Source organism: Eurosta solidaginis, chromosome 5 (genome assembly GCF_040869045.1).
Source record: "Eurosta solidaginis isolate ZX-2024a chromosome 5, ASM4086904v1, whole genome shotgun sequence".
Classification (NCBI taxonomy): domain Eukaryota; kingdom Metazoa; phylum Arthropoda; class Insecta; order Diptera; family Tephritidae; genus Eurosta; species Eurosta solidaginis.
This window is the reverse complement of record NC_090323.1, coordinates 17,831,443-17,848,802: the sequence shown is the minus strand read 5'-3', so window position 1 is coordinate 17,848,802 and position 17,360 is coordinate 17,831,443. Positions and strand designations below refer to the sequence as shown.

General features: G+C 33.7%; 1 protein-coding gene across 2 annotated transcripts in view; it reads right to left on the bottom strand.

Moving 5' to 3' along the window:
- Positions 1–17,360, bottom strand: part of siz (Brefeldin-resistant Arf-GEF family protein schizo) — a 191,525-nt gene that overhangs the window by 160,994 nt on the left and 13,171 nt on the right. Inside the window, exon 1 of one of the 2 annotated variants that reach the window (XM_067757019.1) lies at positions 6,360–6,496. The exons of the other annotated variant lie outside the window; for it this stretch is intronic. The gene's annotated coding sequence lies outside the window, so the exon portion shown is untranslated. Of the gene's footprint in view, positions 1–6,359; positions 6,497–17,360 lie in introns of those variants that run through there. 2 annotated transcript variants of the gene reach the window in all.

Sequence of the window (17,360 nt, the reverse complement as noted above, 5' to 3'; positions counted from 1 at the left end):
ATGTCAAGTACTCATAAATAGTACAACTTTGAAAAGTATTGGAAGTACAATTGCTTGTTCAATAGAATGTCAAAACAACAAATTTAGCATACAAACAATTCAATTAACTATTTCGCATATTATACTTTTAGACAGTACGACAGCCATACTAACAATCGAGCAGACAAGTGAGTCGACAAGCAAATCAGATATAGCAAAAAGTTTTAAATAAATAATTTCTGTGTAATTTTTGCAAAGCAACAGCAAACACTAACAATATAAGAAATGTAACAAAAATTATAATGCAACAATTTTTAACATGATGACAATGCCTAGAAAATGAGAGCGTGAAATATGAGCAGGATGTACTTTGTAAAAATAAAAATCGTTGGATGTCGTATGTAAATACTTCGTTTACATTTACTTTTAGCTTTGTTGGTGAAGGCTTTATGAAGGCTTTTGTAACAGTTTAATTTCAATGACTTTTTTTCCGTAATACTTTTTACTATTATTATTACTTATATTTAATCTTTTACTTCTCTTTTTGTTTTTGGTATATAATACACACCAACATAATGTCATTGAACCGTTGAAAAGTCGTAGCCGCAACGGTGAATCTCTATGGTATTGTGAGACTATGGAACTTTAGAAAGACGGATGGGGTAATGTGCCTCACAACATTAAGCATTAGGGTGGGTGTTTAAGTTGACATCATTACATGTAATTAACTTTATCCTAAAATTTTGCGTTTATCTTGTTTTCGAACTCGTTTCTTTCATCAATCAGGAGACAGTCAAGTAAGGAATATTTTTTTGTGTATCTTTTTATGCTGAAACCTGGTACTGGCGATGCCAATATTTCGAGCCCCGGGGAAGTCAATCGGTCTCAACTTGTTGAGATGTTGCATCGTGGATGCTAAATTTTCTGACTGTAGGACCAAAAACCTCTTCCTTCCCCATGCTGGTGTTAAAGTTTCTCACAGAAGGACTCATATCCTTTTGGTCTGTATCCACTATGGTTAATTAATTAATGAATGATGATTTAATTACTCTTAGTCGCTTTTCTATATTCTTTAAACTTTAATAACTTGAATATCAATATACTAATCTTTATTTCTTGATTCTTAATTAGAAATTCACGAACTTTAATATTTAAAAAAGCATTTTTCGAATTTAGTCTCTTCTATTTAATGTTCAATCTTCAGTGTCTTTAATATACGATCTTTTCGTAATTTTGATACCAAATCTATAATCTTTTACTTCGAACTTTCTTGAAATTTTCATCAGTTTTGATTTGTATTCAATTTTCAATACTTCACCTTTGCTATTGATATTTCAAATTCATCGTATCAAATCTTGAACATGCCACCTCTTATTACGAAATTTATCATCTTAAATCGCAAACTCTATATTAACAATTCATAAACTTAATCTTTAATCTGTAGTTCTCATTGTTTGAAATTAATCATAAATTTTTTTGTCTATAATATTTAATCATAAATGCTTTAAAACAACAATCATTTTAGTCTCTTGAAATTTTAGTATCAAATCTTTATCAGTTAATTCTTAATTATTACTCCATGAGCAGCAAAACTTTAATCGTTGGTACTCATTCTGTGAAACTCATCACTAATCTCAACTATGCAAAATATTTAATCTCAGCTGTCTTAAATCGACTATCTTTCTAGTTTACTATTAATCTTAAAAGGTTTTTGATATAGGTTTGTATACCTGATTCTTGAGCTAAAGCCGGTTGCTTTTTAGCTGGTCTTTTTTATGAGTAAGCTTTAATCTATAGTTGCGAATATTTAGTTCTTAATCACTAATTTCAGGCAGTGACTATGGAACAAAAGCAATGCCACCACATAAATCATATGAAATGATTATTATGATGCTCTATACCGATGATGATGAGGCTTGTTTGTAATAGCGATAATGATTCAAGCGGTGAACGAATTGTCAAAGTGGAGCAAAGTAGAAGAATTTTTACAAATAACGCCAAAGTGCACTTAATGCTCAAGTCGCTTTCAAGACGCAAATACAACATAACAACAAAAGAAAGAGTAAAAGAAATACACAAAACAACAAACAAAGAAAGAGAACTCATGGAACATCCAAACAGACTGTGTATGTGCGAATGTGCAAATACATATATGACAACAAACTGGCATATGTTGATGCTATGGATCTGAAGATGAACGTTGTTCGAGAGGCATTAATGCGGCAGTTACCCACCGACGTGTGCCGTACGTAAGGACGGTTGTCGTACGAAGCACGTTTGGCCGAACTCTCAAGCCCGTAGGAATCAATGTGTGCGTCTGTGTACATGTACATAACATATTTGTGTGTGTATTGTTTACAGATAAGCACTGTTGCCATTGACCATTTTACATGCATGCTTATGCAAACATCAACTTTTTCCAATTTAATTTTTGATGTTATGCAAACATCAACTTTTTCCAATTTAATTTTTGATGTTATAAAAGACTGGAATTAATATTAAATAAATATAAATAGATTACATATTTATAATCTGCACTTTTACATAATTATTTCGAATTATTTTCACAATTTTTCAAACTTTAATTAGGTGTTCTTGCATAAAACTGCAAACGGTCAAAAATTAGCGCACAAAAGTTTACTAGGCACCTCTGTCTAGTGAGAAAGCGATCAGCTGACACGTTCTTACGGAAAAAATCAAAATTGTTTTGATTTCTACGTTCCGGGCTACGTACGTACGGGCGTTGCACGTCGGTGAGTTTTCGTTTACATTGCACACTCATAAGATAGGTCGTGTCAGCTGACACGTTTTTTCTACGTACGTTCGTGAGTAACCACGGCTTAAGGGTGTAAGGACGGGCGCGCAGCAACACGAGATGCTGATGAGTTGGAGGGGCGTGAGTCTTGTTGATGGAGTTGGGATTTGTGCTACATGATGGTTGTTAGCATTGTATTGCAAATGTGCATATGTGCCATTACAATTATGACTCGTACTACACTTAAGAGCGCGTATGTGTATATAAATTCTAGCTAAAAACATTGCTACACTCGAAATGGAGCAGCAGCATTTGTATCTCGAGCTGTCATGCGGAAAAACAACAGCAGTTGAAGAGATGGCAAGATGATGGAAAATGGGAAATGCAAAAACAACCAACACCAACACCGCCAAGTTGATGCAGGGAGCAACAACAGCAACTACTCGAGTAGCAGTGGCAGAAGCAACGATAGCAGTAGCAGCGACGATTCCATCATCATTGCAAAAGCGAACATCCAAAGCCACAGTGACAACAAACAACACCACCTACATCATTAGCACAAGCGCGCGGATTGTGGTTAATTTGTATTTAAAAGGTATGTAAAATAATTTGCTGGATTTTGCTTGAGAAATAAGGGAAAAGCGGAGGAAGGAAGGATATCCTTTATCTACATATATATTAAAAATTGGAAAAAAAGTTTAAGTAAAATATAACAGTATAAAAATGAAAATTGAAGGAATTAAAATTTAAAACAAATTTGGATAACAAAAAATACAATAATAATAAAAATAAGATAAAATGATAAAAGCAAAAGATCAAATTAAAAATAAATATTTATAAAAAAAAAAAAACATTTAAAAAATAATAAAAAAATAGAAGAGCAAAAAAATAATAAAAAAAGAAATTATAAAAAAATATAATTAATATAAAAACAAATTAATACAAATTTTATTTTCAATTTAAATTATTCAATCTATACAATTTAATCGTTTGCCTATCCCTTGTCATTATTCTTTTCTTTAATTTTTATCTTTAAAATTGTATAATAGCGTTTCTAAACGGTATGTATTTAAACAGAGAAATGAGTGAAAAGACAAGGAGTGAAAGATCATAAATTCAAAATTAAAAAAAAAAAAAAAATATTTCTAACTAAAAAAAAATATGTATAATAAAAAGATTAAAGTAATAAATAAAATTGTAATTATAAAAATATATAAAACATGAAATTATAATAAATTAAAAATTAAATAATAGAAAACTATATTTTAGTAAGATAAATTAAGTGAGAGCCTTAAAGAAAAATTTTAATAGTTGTTAGGTTAGTAAATGTTTTATTTTCCTTAACTTTCTTATCGTTTTTACTTTTACAATGTTTGGCGCATTTTTGTTTTTCAAAAAACTTGCTTTTGATTCGTTTGATTTTCATATTACTAATTTTTTATATCTTAGTGTATTTAATTTTATTTTTTCTTGCCCACGTAAACTTTTTTTTTGGTGTTTTATAACGTTTACAACCAACCTTTCCTTTTTTTCCTTCCACTTTTTTTAGTTTTACTTTTTTTAGTCAGACATTTCTTTGTGATATATGTTTGTCATATTTCTCGTTTTCATCTCACATTTTACTCTCTTTTATCATTCATATTTCTAGCAAAAGGACGATGATATTATCTACTATCTTTCGATTTTTCTCTTTTGTAATTTGATTCGTTTTACCTACAATATGCACATTATTTGTTACCTATTATCTCATTATATGTATCTATTATCTCATTATATGTTACCTATTTATATGCATTCTGCATTATCTCTATCCTTATCTTTATCTATTTTTGATCCTCCCATTTAATTTTATTGCCCACTGTCTATGTCCCACTAAAAGCAAAATTAACGAATGCATCTCGTCATACCCGGTCGATTATACGAATGTAGTATGATGTGCCTGGAACACGGGGCTTTTAGCTAACGGGCGCTGTTGACGATTAAAATAACGCAATGACAAAATCTGCTGAAACGATGGCAGCAATGGGAAAGACAAACATAAATTGCTACTAGTCTCTAGAGAGAGTGAACTCAGCTATCCCTTCATCGGATACAATTGGGTACCAACGAATACAATTCGGGACCTTTTGTTTGTTTTAATCTATTGATCGAGAGCTGTAAGAGGTTGAACATGCAAAATATGACGACCGAAAACTGTTTATCTTAGTTTTGAAAAAACAACAACAATAACGAAATACTTACTGGTTATGTTTTCGAATGTTGCTGAAAGGTTGGTGGGTTGCTGTGATGCACGGCCCGAGAGACCGGGCATAATGGTATTTCTGTGTTTACTCACAACCATTTGGTTAGATCAATAAATCTTCTGATGTCCTTTATGGTACATTTTGACACCGCCTCCGAGGTCGGGTAGCACTAACTGGGTGACTGTCTTCGTACAGCTGTAAACACTACAACTACTGCACCCATTCCCATCCTCTCTGCGTGTGAGCAAAATGGCCAGTGTCTTGTAATGGTGGATGGGAGCCTGAATATCTCTTTCCTATACATATTTAGTAGATACTGTGTTCTTCTATGGTTGGGGTCAGGACATGTTTGTTTGGTGATGTTGCAGTTATCAGTGGAGTACCAACTGCGAGTTACGGTTTTCTTGAGATTGATAAGAATGTCACTCTTTATTGATAAAAGTGACCGCTGCACCGTGACTGCCTCAGATGTGGCTAACGATCCACTGGCCTTTGCCAGTTCATCCGCTTGTAATTGCCGCCAAAGTTCCTGTGACCGGATGTCCAAGTGAGCGTGATGGGCCCAGACTTGCTGCATCGCGTAACACTCTCTTACAGTAATGTAATGCTTTGAGCTTGGCTGTATTAGTACATATGCGTATCTCACCGTCGCTTACGCGAATTTTTCAAAAAGAAAATAAAATCCCTCTCTGTAACAAGTAGCTCTGTTTGGAAGACAGATGGATATTGCGACTTTTAACAGTTCAGAGAAAACCCTCACACCGACACCGCAGGCCTATCAAGGTTACACCCTTTTTGTAAAATTTGCCGGCTAACCAATTGATTCTTGAGCGAGACCTTGCCTTTAAATTTTTGTCAAAGTTCAATCTGGCTGATGGGTAATCTGTTGTCGCATCCACGCGGGGAGCATTCCTAGGATACGACCGTGGCCATACAGCTTTACGCTCTAGACTTCCTATGCTTGTTAGCTGAACTAGTAGCTGTTAGGAGAATTTGGAGGTTTAATGGCAGTTGGTTAAGGATAACATATAGCGCCTCCGTTGGACACAACCTAAGTGCTCCTGTTATCTTGTTTATTTTCTTAGTGTTTTACTGCTTTTCCAGTGCTGGCCACCACACTAGTGCTAGAATGGTGCCTGTAGGTTTGATGGTTAATTTTTTCTTTCAATATGAAGTAAATGCACAAAAGAGCGGCTAGGTAGTGACATTTGAAAGGTTATCAATAAACAGATATCAAATATGGTATTAGTCGCATAATCCCCTGCGTCTAGTCCCAGACGCATACGCAAGATGTCGCGGAATGATAATGGTGCATAAAATAGTGTATTGTGTATGTGAATTTTCTCGTAGTACGCAATTTACAGCCTATCCATAAAACTTACTAGGGCAGGCAAACATGCACATCGACAAGCAGTGAGGCAGCCCGCTACCCATTACAAAACGAGTGGGTCGTTTTTAGGCTCCAACGCTTTGTGCCACCATTAGTTACATCTCCTTCAGCACCATTGCCTTCGCTACCGCTTCAACTTTAGTGCCACCACCATTGTCAACAACAACAACAACACCACACACTTACGCTTCAGTTGACTTTATTTTTAGTACTGACATGAAAATTGTTTTGTATTTCCATTACATTTTTTCTGAATGCGTTGATGCACTGCGCACTCGACGTGAAGCGCTGATTCTCTGCTCTGTTCGCGTTGTGTAAATTAACCAAAGCAACGTAGAAAATCGCTGCTGGTTTTTCCATATCACGATCACATATGGCTTAGGTTTTATTTTGTGTCTTGTGAATATTTGTTGTTTTCATGTCAGTTTGTTGTAGTGGGGTCGGATTGTTATTATTTGTTCTTGGAGTTGGCGCTTCGGTGTGTTTTGTTTGTGCATGTGTGTGGGTGTTTTTGTTTTTCTTTCCAACAGCTTCATATCACTTTTAACTCACTTTGAAAGGCAAAATGTGTATGGCAACTTAAAGTACAAAAACAAGTATGGGTAATTCCATGTCAAATTGGCAAATGGTTTGAAAAGATTTCGTTCTATTTGAGAACATTTTGGGAAAAATTTATCGGCAGATTAATATGATTTAAAAAAACTTATTGTCGTAAAAAAAAACTTGTATTGAATACGAGATTCAAAAATGAATAATTTTTTTTTTTTTTTTTTTTGTTAACTCGGGAACTAGGAATTTAAAATCGAAATTTTGAGTTTTAAATGTAAATTTCCAAACGTTAATTACAATTTGCTGAACCTCGAGTGGCAATTTTAAAAAGTTTTGAAATTTAAATTGGAAATGGTGTACTCGAAGCGTATAATCTATATTTGGGGTGGAAATACGGAACCTCATGTTCGCCAGGGCTGGGCAAACGCAGAGAAAATGCGTGACTGCCTCCTTACAACCGTCCACACAACAGCACCTGTACCCATTCCCATTCTCTTCGCACGTGGTCCAAATGGCCAGTAGACTATGTTCCTCTATGGCTCTAGTCTGGACATGTTTGCTTTGTGATGTTGCTGTTATACGTAGAGTACCAATCGCGATCTTGAGATTGATAGGAATGTCAATCTTTATTGATGAAAGTGGTCGGTGCACCGTGACTGTCTCAGAAGTGTCTAACGATGCACAGGTCTTTATTAGTTTATCCGCTTTTTTATTGCCGTCAATGTTTCTGTGACCGGGTACCCAAGAGAGCGTGATGGGCTCAAGAATTGCTGCTTCGCGTAACGTTCTCTTACTGTTTTCGATAGATAACGTATATAGTGAATTCAATGCTTTGAACGGTGATTGGCTGTGTGTGTCTATATGCGTATGTACGTGTATATGTATATCTTAGCGTCGCTTACCCGATTCTGTAACCGGAAAGTACAGGTCCTCCCTATACCTATAGTATCACTGTTTAGAAGATATTAGCTGAGTTTGGAAGACCGATGGATATTGCGAATTCTAGCTGTTCGGAGAAAACCCCGGCACCAACACCGCAGGCCATTTCGGACCGGTCAGCGTAGAGCGAGGTTACGCCCTAAAATTGAGATGGAAGTTCTGAACTTAAACTTGTAATTTGAAGTGGTCATAACGTCATTTGTCCTTTTGGGCGTTGAGCCTATGTCACCTTGCCTAAGTCTTTATTTATTTTACGATTTCAAAACTTATAAAGTTACAATTTTTGAAAAATATTAGTTTCTTTATCAAAATGATGTGATAAACGAGAAATCTCGACCAAAATGCATGCAATAAGAGCCGATAATATCAACCAATTGTCGATTTAAAATGGAATAACTCATGTGGAAAGATCTCAAAAACAAAAATTAAGAAAAATATAACAAAGCATGTAAGTACTGTAGCCCAAATCAAAAGCAGCGCATTTAAACTTGTGTTTTTGAAAGCATTTTGTAAATGCGTATAAATTAATTCTCTTTTGTCTTCGTTTGCAATAAATATGTATATTCCAATTTCATTTTTGTTTTGCTACGCTTTTCTGACTGTACAAACAAATAAAAGAAAAAATAAAACAAATAAGTAAAAGAAAAAATAAAACAAAACAATAAATGAAAAAAAACTACTAAAAGCGAAGCCTTTCCTATCAAACAAAGACCGTTTTTGTGGTGGGCGTAATTAATATATTCCCCAGTTCATACGCATACAAAATCGAAGAAGTGGTGGGCGTATAGGCAGCAGTGCAGTGGAGGTTGGTTGCTTGTTTGGTTTCACATTTGCTCTAAAATACGACGCATTTATTTTAATGTTTCGGAAAAAGATGATAACCGCTGCATTATTTAAATTGAATTTGTTGCATTCATTGGACACTAGAAACCCCGCCATCGCGCGCTCAATCATAATTTAATTTACAATATTTCAAGATTAGGGGAATGAATATTGAGTTGGTTGCACATAAAATGCGTCGCACTGGGTCAATGCTAAGGGAAATGCAGCGGAAATGCATTTATTCAAGGCAAGCGTTAAGTTATTTATGTTTAATGAATTTAACAGTTGCTAATTAGATTATTTAAATAAGAATGTATTTGAATACAAATAACTAAATCATAGAGCATCCAGATTCCTCTTCGATTTCTTGCAGATTTTCATACTCGAATTGAAAGCGTTATGACAGATATTTCGAAGTTATTCTAAAGCTGTTGATACAAAATTTGTCGAAATCTAATTTTCTGTACAATTCATGGATTTAAAAATCAATCAGTGTTTAATAATATTACTAGTATTTATAATAAGATTTGGGGCCGCTGAATTAGAGACAAAAAATAAAATAATTAAAAAAAAATTTTTTTTAGTTTAACGGTTTTATTGAAAATAATACTTACATGAAGCAATAATACTAGGTAGGTCCTAGGTACTAGTCATCACACTTCTCACCAATATAGGGCGTTGATCGGACAATTAAATAAAAGCGTTGGCTGCGTGAAATTTCTAAAAATGGGAGGCGTAGCATAACCTTATTAAGGTTCAGTTGGTCTTACTTATGCCTATCAACACAAATTTGACGCGTCCAACGCTTTTGTTTAATTGTATGATCAACGCCCTAGATTGATGAGGAGTGTGATGACTAGTACCTAGGACCTACCTAATTATTTTCTAGCCTTTAGCATTATTATTACTTCATGTATGTATTGTTTTCAATAAAACCGTTTAACTAAAAAAATTTTTTTTAAATTATTTTATTTTCAAATTTTTAGTCTTTATTAAATTGTCAGAAAAGAGTCCTTGTAATAATGAGACACTTAATGAAGTAAATAGAATGAGAAATAATACTCATTCTATTTAGTTCATTAGGTGTCTCATTATTACAAGGACTCTTTCCTGACAATTTTTTACAATCTAAGTCCTCAATACATTATCCTTCCAAAGACTTTACTCGACTCTGCGCCACGTCTGCTTGTCCCTCCTCGAACTCCAAAATATTTTGATGTCACTTCTACAGGACTGTATGTAATATTTGTTCCAAATATGAGCCAAATCGGACCACAAATACGATTTGTTTGAATATCTCGATCCTTGCGCCACCTAGCGGCGATTTTTTCATAGGTCTCTTTCTATTCTTTTATGTATTAGTTATGTGTTCCAAATATGAGCCAAATCGGACCACAAATACGATTTTTTTTTAATATCTCGATCCTTGCGCCACCTAGCGGCGATTTTTCATAGGTCATTTTCTATTCATGTATGTATTATGTGTTCCAAATATGAACCAAATCGGACCACAAATACGATTTTTTTGAATTATTTCGATCCATGCGCCACATATCGGAGTTTTTCTTATTATTGCATTGTCAACGAGTTCTGATCTATTTTCCAAGTTTCAAGCTTGTAGCTTATCGGGAAGTTACTTAAATTTCAATTACAAAATTCGTGCCAGCCAGCCTGCCAAGTCAAGCTAAATAAAAGCGTTTAATCAAGCATTCCTTATTTTTCTACGCGTTCTGGGATCATTCATACCTTCTTCAGGGATTAATTGATTCTAGTTTGTCGCAGTGCGTTTGATAACGTGGGTTCCACATTATCGAAGCATATTCCAACATTAGCCTCAATAAAGCAATGCATATGACCTCAACAAAGATATTAATAATATATGAATCATTGAATTCGTTAGAACATCGTTTGACGGACACCAAAGTTTCTTTGGCTCTGTTGGTCCCATTGTCACGCCTAAGTCGACGAAGCTACTATATATATTGTGCGATTTCCTTGTGAAGCGCATGAGTTTGTACTTCGGCATGTTCAGTGACATTACATTTACATTGTACCATTCGACTAGGCTATTCAGATTTGATTGAATAACAAGTTTGACATCATCCAACGTACATTAGCGGCTCGCAGTACTTCAAAACATTCGGAAGGTCATTAATTAAAAGCAGAAACATTGGACCAAGGTGTTTGCCCTTAGCATCGATAGATTCAGACTGACAATTATCAAATATAACCGTTTGTTTTCTTTTCTTCAAGACTTCAACTATTCTTCAGTTCCAGAACAGTGTTAATGCGAGAAATAGAAGAAAGCGATTTGCAGGGTTACTTCTAGAGTCATCTGGCTCATCTTTAAATTAAATAATAAACTTAGATCAGCAATCTTACTCATTCCGCTCATTATCTGATCCAAAAGGTTCTTCAAAAACCCGGAAAATACTATATTAAGCTATTTATTTAATAACGATGAGGTAGAATCATAGGTCTTTAAGAGAATGTATTGAACTATACTCTCACTAATTGTATCACATCGAAACTTAAGAAAACCAAGTATTGCGCATTGCTAAAGCGTGAATGTACGATACATATTCAAGTAATTCCTTAAGAGACTCAGTATAAATTTGAAAGCAAGTCACATTATAAGTTTATTACTAAAAAAATGTGCGTGCGAGCATCAAATTGATTGTTATGCTAAAAGCGTGAGAAAATTTAGAAATTAAAAATTTAAGTTATTTCTAAATACTGCACGCACAGGGAAATGTATGAAGTTTTTTGTTTTGACGATAATTAAACGAAAGCGCCTATAATGTTACACTTCCGGACAAAAGTCAAATACTCACACACACACACTCAACAATAAAACTTGCCCTTAGCAAAGAAACAAAGCTTTAATATACGTTGAATGCAATCATTGGCCTAAGCAGCATTGCCCACTTATAAATATGAGAGCACACAAGTTGCAGCTAAGTGCTTATGCATATGCATATGCAGAGTCTATTATATAAAGCACGTACATATTTTTTTCCTTTTTTGAAAATCGAACAAAGAAAGAGGGAAAAAGCATGAATAAATAAAAAGTTATTGCCACGGGCGTTTGTGTTTCATTTCTGCATATCCAAATATGAAGCTAACTTTTATTGAGTATTGTAAATAATTTTAGTTAATTTATTTTAATTCCAATTTACCCAAACACATTGCTTGGGTGGTGATGCTTTTTCATGACCATATGCAGGCACTTAAGCAGATACACAGCACTCTTGTTATCTGAATTTCATTCTTTTTTTTTTTTGCAGTTCAACTTGTTTACGCCCAACGTTGCTCCTCTGTCGCCCTGCCCTATCCTTATGTCTGTCTATGGCACACTAAAAGGCAAACTTATTTATTTATTATTAATTATTGAACTCAACTAAATTGCTGGTTGCCCAATTTTTCGCCTCATTTCGCGTAACTTGAATAAAGTGTTTTGCAAAAAACAAAACAGGCAAAAAAATAATAAATTAAATATTTAATTTATTATTGAATTCTGCCCTTGAAGTGTGACTGCGCATACAAAAATTGCTTAAAAATAGTGTGGAATTGAAACCAATGTTTTTTTATTATGCTCGTGCTTAAGCTATGTATAAGCATACAGTCAGTCAGAATCAAAACTCGTACATTTAATGTTCTCCAAAATTTAACCTTCATGTGCCCGGTAGTCTACATTTGTAGCAATTTAGGGAAAAAAGTCAAATAAAACAAAAAGTTCCGAAACAACAATGCCCGAGGTTTTCAGTAGCTTCCTAATTATCAATTCTGAGTCGATTAAGAGTATAATATTATTGGAACTATTATTTACTTGACCCCCAGCCCTACTTGAAAAAAACATCATCTTGCAGCCGGTAGTCTACATTTGTAGTCACTATATAAAATGTATGCAAAATATTATATAAATCGTTCTATCCACTCAAAGAGATATATATGGGAAACAACTCAAATACTAATCGAGCAACCAACCTAGGAGAAGGTGTTGTGCAAAGGTTTGTATGCCATTGGGAGAACACAGGAAGGACTATAATTTGTGACAATTTTTTCATATCGCTATTCTTGGGCAAGTTTTTAATGTCCAAAGGTCTTGCTCTTCTTTGTACTGCTCGCCAAAATAAGACTTTTTTACCAAATGAAATGAAGGCTGACCGCAATCGAGCAGAACAGCCTAACATTTTCGGGTTTTTCGATGGAAAGTTTTCTTTGGTATCTTACGTCCCAAAAAGAGGCAGAGCAGCCATAATACTTGCCAGTACACCTTTGACAGATTCAATTGTAGTTGAAAAGAAAAACAAGCCACAATATATCCTTGATTACAATACAAACAAAGGAGGTGTCGACGGAATGGATAAAATGCTTTCTGCATATTCAAGGAAACGCACAACTTTGCGTTGGCCTTTGGCCACGTTTTATAACTTGCTAGATATGTATAAGTGCACTTGCACCATTCATCATTTACTCGGAAAATTATCCATAAGACCGTCGTACAGACGCGCGACGAAATTTCTTGCGGAGCTCGGCCAAGCAGCCTTTTATGCCAGCAGCGGAACAACTCTCTAGAGTTCCGCGGGTGGTGGGACACATCCAAACACGTAAAGCTATCGAAATGGCACTAGATGGATCCATTACTGCCTCTTCTAAAGGTGATTTATCCATTTTACCTGATATTTCCAGCGATAAACAACCAGCATATCCCTGTGGTCAACACTGTGAAAAAGTACACGCAAAATCTGTAGTTGGTGTAAAAAAACAGTGTGCGATGCTCATGCCGAAACATATACTTTGCGAAAATGCTGTTCAGTTCCTGAAAACTAATACATTTTTTTGCTTAAAATTATTACCTGAATTCAATATTTTTAAATAAAAACGTTAGTACACACGTACATGTCAAATAATCACCATACAAGTATTTTTATCTAAACATTATCGTGGTTTTACATGCAGTTACATGCTTGCTACAAATGTAGACTTCCGACCGTGTACGTAAGTTTTATATCCCGGGCACATGAAGGTTAAAGGGTTACAAAACAATAAAAATAAACTTTAGATTTCGACCAGTCTTAACGTTAGCAAAAAAAAATTTTTTTTTGATTTCTATAATTATTTTGAGAACCTCGTTCCACTTCAGTTAATTCTCTAGTCTTGACAAGAAAAAAAAAACATGATTCAAAACATTTCTAAAGTAAAACTTGAAATTTTGTTACAAATTTGAACTTCTATAAATAAGATTTCAACAAGGATCAGCAAAAAACATTTCAATATAATAAAAAAATAGTAAATTTTCTTTTAAATTTCTGTAAGTAATTTGATAATCTCGTTTACAATTTGGTGAGATCTCTAGTTTTGCAAAAAAAAAAAAAAAACTCAAAATTCACAGCAATTTCAAAAACAATGTTTAAAACTAAACTTTAAATATTGATGAAAATTAAAATTTCTATATATAATATTGAGATTTCAACAAGTATTACCTTCAACAAAAAATTTTTTAAAAAGTTCGAAATTTTTTTTAATTCTAATTCATTTGAGAATCTCGATTCATCAATAAAAAATCCTGTAAAAAAAAACAAAATTTTATGAATTTTTAAGCGGGGATTATCCTTATTTATTTAATAATTTGGGAAAAAATTAAACAACGTGACATCAGCGCCTTGTCCGTCCTGATGTCACGTTGTTTAAAAATTTCCCAAATTATTTAATAAAAAAAAAAAACAATTTTAATTTAAAATTTAGTTTAGAAAATTTGGAAATCCATACTAAGTTTGGCGATAAATTGCAGCTTTTTAGTTTCAGAAAGACATATTATTTTCCAAAGCATAATAAATTTTGTCGAAAAAAAATTTTAAAGTTAAAACAAAGTTGAAATTGTGAGGAACCATTTCCATTGTTTTGAAATATTTTTGCGCGTCACGTAAAATTGTGCTAGTTCATACTTGAATAGCTTAGATTTGAAACAGGCAGTTTTTGAATAAAAATCTAAAATAAGGCGTTCTACAAACAAAATCTGAAGTTTAGTGATAGATAGGGTGATATCCGACCCAGAGGTCGATATATGTATGAAGCTACAACAGTACACTTTTAACAACACAATAGTTTTTGAATTAAAAGCACGGTTCAAAACTCCTAAAACTCAAAAGCCAAAATATATATAAATAGTTTCAAAAACTTTCATTTGATTTGAAAAAAGTTTCATTTGACTTGTAATAAGTTTAATTTGACCTGAAAATGCTTTATGTGCTGTCGTCCCATTTTCACAACGCTTAACTGTATATTCTATTTTTTTTTTTACTTTATTACTGTCAATTTCTATATTTGTGTGTTTCGATTGTATCCTCAGCAATTGGTTCGTTTCGCCATTCATGCAAAATAATTTACGTAATATACTTTTTAATAAAGCTGGTGTAGTGCGGAATTCCAAAAACAAAAAGTTGAGAATTTCAGAAATTTTAATCAAAAATTTAGGCTGTTCACAGTCACTTCTAATTTGACCTGTTTTACCTACTGGTAAAGCTTTGAAAATTTATCACACTGTCAATTTTTTTGTTTTTGTTTTGCTTGGAAATGTTTTTGTTTTGCTGTGGAAATTGCTATGAAATAACTTAGATGTATACCTTTCATGAAAATGAAATGGTATATTAAGTTTGTTACGAATCTCAAAATTGTAAGTCCTTAAAACAGAAGCGATAAATTCACCAATAAGTATACCGAAATGTGGACGATGACGAGCTGGGTTAATTTAGCCATGTCCGTCTGTCTGTCTGTACGTCTGTCTGTTTGAACGCAAACTAGTCCCTCAATTTATGGAATATCTTAATGAAATTTGGTGAGCTGGTATATTTGGTTCGATTAATAATTTATCAGAACCGAACGGATCGAACCACTATAGCATACATCCCCCATACAACCGATTTTTCGAAAAAGAGAGTGTTATTCATTTATTTTTTATTTTAACTGCTAGAAATTTCATATAATGATTACATATAAGGCATATATTGTTGTCTGAAAAAATTGTCAAGATCGATCATATATATAATATACATACATATATCCCATATTCCCATACATACATATATACATACATATATCCCATACAACCGTAACGTAATTTCTTCACCATTTCAACAGCTAGAAGCTTGAAATTTAACAGGATAACTACATATAAGGCATACATTTTTGTCTGCAAAAATCGTAAAGATCGGTCGTATGTATAATATATATCCCATAGAACTGATTGAATTTTTTAAATTTCAACACAATATTGCTCAGCTCCATTCATGAAAGGTATGAGATGTTCGGCACAGCCGAAGACAGTGCGGTCCTAACTTTTTTTACTAAATTTTTACTTAACAGTTGTATGATTTTTTTGACCAAAAAGAAGCACAATCAAATTTTATACAACAAAAATAAATTCTCAAACGTTTTCATTTTTCTTTATGCAAATTATTTTTAAATGGCACAAAGCAATTCGCATTTAAATAGATATATGTACTTATAAGAAATTGTGCTTGCCAAAAAATGATTTTTGTTTCGAATAAGCATACCTACGAAGTTATGTTATAAACGCCAACTATACCAGCACAAAATCAACGAAATGCTTCTGTATATCGGCTGTGAAGGCCAATTGTGGCATTGCGAATCTTAAATGAATCTTTCTTGCAGAACGAACCAATTCACTATAGCAAGTTAGCATAAACCATTTAAGGCAAGAAGCGGAGGACTCCAGAGCCGCTGTTGTTCGATCCGTAAAATCACTAGACAGCTGTTTATTCTACCTTAACTGAAGCCGAATTCGGTTCAAAATGCTACTCAAACCTACATATTTATTAATATAACGTATGGTGAATGAAATCCGAACACAACTTGGGAACAGAAAAACTAAGTACCCCTAATTTATTAAAAACAAATTTCAGTGCATAAAATTAACGGGACATCTTTGTGACATTTTCGCGTAAAAATTATTTATATGAGGCCACCATTAGTAGTCAAAATGTTTTTGAACGAGTTTCAGTGGAGCGAATTAATTTGGAAATTTTATGAAAATAATCCTGACAAAAGCACAACGTAATATTTCTACATGGGATTTAAGATAACATCCATATATAAGACTATTAGGCTTTTCAGAGATAATAAAAGCATATCCCGAAAAAAAGGTTCCGACAAAAAATGGAATTTACAAGACAGTAAAGTACGTGAAAGGTTGAAAGCAGATACAGTGGGGCGCAAAGCAAAACCGTTCCGTCAGCTCGGACAAAAACACCATGTTGATAAGAATGCTATTAAATATTATTTGGAAAGCATGAATATACAAATTAAAGAAAGAAAATCGAAACTGGCTACTACAGAAAAGCAGGCACAAACAATTAAATCCAGGTTGCGGCTACTTTCGCAAACATATTTTTCCACATCTTCAACTTAAAAATGCGTTATGGACGATGAGAGCTACTTCACAGTGGAAGGCAACAAATGACACCCAAAGTATTACTTCGAGTCCAAGAAACGAAAATCTTCCGACAAAGTGATATATATTCCAAATACTAAATTTCCCGGGAAAGTTTTGTTGTGGCTAACAATCAGAGAGCGTGGAATAAGTGAGCCCGTATCTTTCAAGGGTAGTTTAGCCGTTTCTGCTCAGTCTTATATAGAGAAATGCATTCCAGAATCTCAAAAC